Raw genomic sequence first — 6,176 nt, forward strand, 5'->3', positions numbered from 1 at the left:
GCTTTAGCATGAAAAGTGCTATTTGCAGATAGAGCTCAAATTCGAAAAACAAACACATATTCATGTTCCCCCAACTCACTGAATACCAAAAAACCATGAGTTTTGCAGATCTGATGGCTCCTTGCGGAGATAGCCCATGTTATATCTTGCATTTGTTAGGAAATCTGCTTTAGCATGAAAAGTGCCCTTTGCAGATAGAGCTCAAATTCGAAAAACAAACACATATTCATGTTCCCCCGGCTCACCAAAGACCAAAAAACCATGAGTTTTGCAGATCTGATGTCTCCTTGCGGAGATAGCCCATGTTATATCTTGCATTTGTTAGGAAAAACTGCTTTAGCATGAAAAGTGCTATTTGCAGATAGAGCTCAAATTCGAAAAACAAACACATATTCATGTTCCCCTGGCTCACCAAAGACCAAAAAACCATGAGTTTTGCAGATCTGATGTCTCCTTGCGGAGATAGCCCATGTTATATCTTGCATTTGTTAGGAAATCTGCTTTAGCATGAAATGTGCCCTTTGGAGATAGAGCTCAAATTCGAAAAACAAACACATATTCATGTTCCCCGGCTCACTGAATACCAAAAAACCATGAGTTTTGCAGATCTGATGTCTCCTTGCGGAGATAGCCCATGTTATATCTTGCATTTGTTAGGAAATCTGCTTTAGCATGAAATGTGCCCTTTGGAGATAGAGCTCAAATTCGAAAAACAAACACATATTCATGTTCCCCTGGCTCACCAAAGACCAAAAAACCATGAGTTTTGCAGATCTGATGTCTCCTTGCGGAGATAGCCCATGTTATATCTTGCATTTGTTAGGAAATCTGCTTTAGCATGAAATGTGCCCTTTGGAGATAGAGCTCAAATTCGAAAAACAAACACATATTCATGTTCCCCGGCTCACTGAATACCAAAAAACCATGAGTTTTGCAGATCTGATGTCTCCTTGCGGAGATAGCCCATGTTATATCTTGCATTTGTTAGGAAATCTGCTTTAGCATGAAAAGTGCCCTTTGCAGATAGAGCTCAAATTCGAAAAACAAACACATATTCATGTTCCCCCGGCTCACCAAAGACCAAAAAACCATGAGTTTTGCAGATCTGATGTCTCCTTGCGGAGATAGCCCATGTTATATCTTGCATTTGTTAGGAAAAACTGCTTTAGCATGAAAAGTGCTATTTGCAGATAGAGCTCAAATTCGAAAAACAAACACATATTCATGTTCCCCCGACTCACTGAATACCAAAAAACCATGAGTTTTGCAGAACTGATGTCTCCTTGCGGAGATAGCCCATGTTATATCTCGTATTTGTTAGGAAAAACTGCTTATAGCAAGAAAAGTGCCCATTGGAGATAGAGCTCAAATTCGAAAAACAAACACATATTCATGTTCCCCTGGCTCACCAAAGACCAAAAAACCATGAGTTTTGCAGATCTGATGTCTCCTTGCGGAGATAGCCCATGTTATATCTTGCATTTGTTAGGAAATCTGCTTTAGCATGAAAAGTGCCCTTTGGAGATAGAGCTCAAATTCGAAAAACAAACACATATTCATGTTCCCCGGCTCACTGAATACCAAAAAACCATGAGTTTTGCAGATCTGATGTCTCCTTGCGGAGATAGCCCATGTTATATCTTGCATTTGTTAGGAAAAACTGCTTATAGCATGAAAAGTGCCCTTTGCAGATAGAGCTCAAATTCGAAAAACAAACACATATTCATGTTCCCCTGGCTCACCAAAGAAAAAAAAACCATGAGTTTTGCAGATCTGATGTCTCCTTGCGGAGATAGCCCATGTTATATCTTGCATTTGTTAGGAAATACTGCATATAGCAAGAAAAGTGCCCATTGCAGATAGAGCTCAAATTTGAAAAACAAACACATATTCATGTTCCCCCGGCTCACCGAAGACCAAAAAATCATGAGTTTTGCAGATCTGATGTCTCCTTGCGGAGATAGCCCATGTTATATCTTGCATTTGTTAGGAAAAACTGCTTTAGCATGAAAAGTGCTATTTGCAGATATTGCTCAAATTCGAAAAACAAACACATATTCATGTTCCCCCGGCTCACCGAATACCAAAAAACCATGAGTTTTGCAGATCTGATGTCTCCTTGCGGAGATAGCCCATGTTATATCTTGCATTTGTTAGGAAAAACTGCTTATAGCATGAAAAGTGCCCATTGCAGATAGAGCTCAAATTCGAAAAACAAACACATATTCATGTTCCCCCGCATCACCGAAGACCAAAAAACCATGAGTTTTGCGGATCTGATGTCTCCTTGCGGAGATAGCTCATGTTATATCTTGCATTTGTTAGGAAAAACTGCTTATAGGAAAAAAACTGCCCATTGCAGATATAGCTCAAATTCGAAAAACAAACACATATTCATGTTCCCCCGGCTCACCGAAGACCAAAAAACCATGAGTTTTGCAGATCTGATGCCTCCTTGCGGAGATAGCCCATGTTATATCTTGCATTTTTTAGGAAATCTGCTTTAGCATGAAAAGTGCTATTTGCAGATAGAGCTCAAATTCGAAAAACAAACACATATTCATGTTCCCCCGACTCACTGAATACCAAAAAACCATGAGTTTTGCAGAACTGATGTCTCCTTGCGGAGATAGCCCATGTTATATCTTGTATTTGTTAGGAAAAACTGCTTATAGCATGAAAAGTGCCCATTGCAGATAGAGCTCAAATTCGAAAAACAAACACATATTCATGTTCCCCGGCTCACTGAATACCAAAAAACCATGAGTTTTGCAGATCTGATGTCTCCTTGCGGAGATAGCCCATGTTATATCTTGCATTTGTTAGGAAATCTGCTTTAGCATGAAAAGTGCCCTTTGCAGATAGAGCTCAAATTCGAAAAACAAACACATATTCATGTTCCCCCGGCTCACCAAAGACCAAAAAACCATGAGTTTTGCAGATCTGATGTCTCCTTGCGGAGATAGCCCATGTTATATCTTGCATTTGTTAGGAAAAACTGCTTTAGCATGAAAAGTGCTATTTGCAGATAGAGCTCAAATTCGAAAAACAAACACATATTCATGTTCCCCGGCTCACTGAATACCAAAAAACCATGAGTTTTGCAGATCTGATGTCTCCTTGCGGAGATAGCCCATGTTATATCTTGCATTTGTTAGGAAAAACTGCTTATAGCATGAAAAGTGCCCTTTGCAGATAGAGCTCAAATTCGAAAAACAAACACATATTCATGTTCCCCTGGCTCACCAAAGAAAAAAAAACCATGAGTTTTGCAGATCTGATGTCTCCTTGCAGAGATAGCCCATGTTATATCTTGCATTTGTTAGGAAAAACTGCATATAGCAAGAAAAGTGCCCTTTGCAGATAGAGCTCAAATTCGAAAAACAAACACATATTCATGTTCCCCCGGCTCACCGAAGTCCAAAAAACCATGAGTTATGCAGATCTGATGTCACCTTGTGGAGATAGCCCATGTTATATCTTGCATTTGTTAGGAAAAACTGCTTATAGCAAGAAAAGTGCCCTTTGCAGATAGAGCTCAAATTCGAAAAACAAACACATATTCATGTTCCCCCGGCTCACCGAAGACCAAAAAACCATGAGTTTTACAGATCTGATGTCTCCTTGCGGAGATAGCCCATGTTATATCTTGCATTTGTTAGTAAAAACTGTTTATAGCATGAAAAGTGCCCATTGCAGATAGAGCTCAAATTCGAAAAACAAACACATATTCATGTTCCCCCGGCTCACCGAAGACTAAAAAACCACGAGTTATGCAGATCTGATGTCTCCTTGCGGAGATAGCCCATGTTATATCTTGCATTTGTTCGGAAAAACTGCTTTTAGCAAGAAAAGTGCCGTTTGCAGATAGAGCTCAAATTCGAAAAACAAACACGTATTCATGTTCCCCAACCTCCCCGAAGACCAAAAAACCATGAGTTATGCAGATCTGATGTCTCCTTGCGGAGATAGCCCATGTTATATCTTGCATTTGTTAGGAAAAACTGCTTATAGCAAGAAAAGTGCCCTTTGCAGATAGAGCTCAAATTCGAAAAACAAACACATATTCATGTTCCCCCGGCTCACCGAAGACCAAAAAACCATGAGTTTTGCAGATCTGAGTCTCCTTGCGGAGATAGCCCATGTTATATCTTGCATTTGTTCGGAAAAACTGCTTTTAGCAAGAAAAGTGCCGTTTGCAGATAGAGCTCAAATTCGTAAAACAAACACGTATTCATGTTCCCCAACCTCCCCGAAGACCAAAAAACCATGCGTTTTGCAGTTCTGATGTCTCCTTGCGGAGATAGCCCATGTTATATCTTGCATTTGTTAGGAAAAACTGCTTTTAGCAAGAAAAGTGCCCTTTGCAGATAGAGCTCAAATTCGAAAAACAAACACATATTCATGTTCCCCCGGCTCACCGAAGACCAAAAAACCATGAGTTTTACAGATCTGATGTCTCCTTGCGGAGATAGCCCATGTTATATCTTGCATTTGTTAGTAAAAACTGTTTATAGCATGAAAAGTGCCCATTGCAGATAGAGCTCAAATTCGAAAAACAAACACATATTCATGTTCCCCCGGCTCACCGAAGACTAAAAAACCACGAGTTATGCAGATCTGATGTCTCCTTGCGGAGATAGCCCATGTTATATCTTGCATTTGTTCGGAAAAACTGCTTTTAGCAAGAAAAGTGCCGTTTGCAGATAGAGCTCAAATTCGAAAAACAAACACGTATTCATGTTCCCCAACCTCCCCGAAGACCAAAAAACCATGAGTTATGCAGATCTGATGTCTCCTTGCGGAGATAGCCCATGTTATATCTTGCATTTGTTAGGAAAAACTGCTTATAGCAAGAAAAGTGCCCTTTGCAGATAGAGCTCAAATTCGAAAAACAAACACATATTCATGTTCCCCCGGCTCACCGAAGACCAAAAAACCATGAGTTTTGCAGATCTGAGTCTCCTTGCTGAGATAGCCCATGTTATATCTTGCATTTGTTCGGAAAAACTGCTTTTAGCAAGAAAAGTGCCGTTTGCAGATAGAGCTCAAATTCGAAAAACAAACACGTATTCATGTTCCCCAACCTCCCCGAAGACCAAAAAACCATGCGTTTTGCAGTTCTGATGTCTCCTTGCGGAGATAGCCCATGTTATATCTTGCATTTGTTCGGAAAAACTGCTTTTAGCAAGAAAAGTGCCCTTTGCAGATAGAGCTCAAATTCGAAAAACAAACTCATATTCATGTTCTCCCGGCTCACCGAAGACCAAAAAACCATGAGTTATGCAGATCTGATGTCTCCTTGCGGAGATAGCCCATGTTATATCTTGCATTTGTTAGGAAAAACTGCTTTTAGCAAGAAAAGTGCCGTTTGCACATAGAGCTCAAATTCGAAAAACAAACACATATTCATGTTCCCCAACCTCCCCGAAGACCAAAAAACCATGCGTTTTGCAGTTCTGATGTCTCCTTGCGGAGATAGCCCATGTTATATCTTGCATTTGTTAGGAAAAACTGCTTTTAGCAAGAAAAGTGCCCTTTGCAGATAGAGCTCAAATTCGAAAAACAAACACATATTCATGTTCCCCCGGCTCACCGAAGACTAAAAAACCACGAGTTATGCAGATCTGATGTCTCCTTGCGGAGATAGCCCATGTTATATCTTGCATTTGTTAGGAAAAACTGCTTTTAGCAAGAAAAGTGCCGTTTGCAGATAGAGCTCAAATTCGAAAAACAAACACATATTCATGTTCCCCAACCTCCCCGAAGACCAAAAAACCATGCGTTTTGCAGTTCTGATGTCTCCTTGCGGAGATAGCCCATGTTATATCTTGCATTTGTTAGGAAAAACTGCTTTTAGCAAGAAAAGTGCCCTTTGCAGATAGAGCTCAAATTCGAAAAACAAACACATATTCATGTTCTGCCGGCTCACCGAAGACCAAAAAACCATGAGTTATGCAGATCTGATGTCTCCTTGCGGAGATAGCCCATGTTATATCTTGCATTTGTTAGGAAAAACTGCTTATAGCAAGAAAAGTGCCCTTTGCAGATAGAGCTCAAATTCGAAAAACAAACACATATTCATGTTCCCCCGGCTCACCGAAGACCAAAAAACCATGAGTTTTGCAGATCTGAGTCTCCTTGCGGAGATAGCCCATGTTATATCTTGCATTTGT

This window comes from Vipera ursinii (assembly GCF_947247035.1).
Source record: "Vipera ursinii genome assembly, chromosome: 7".
In the NCBI taxonomy this organism is placed as follows: Eukaryota; Metazoa; Chordata; class Lepidosauria; order Squamata; family Viperidae; genus Vipera; species Vipera ursinii.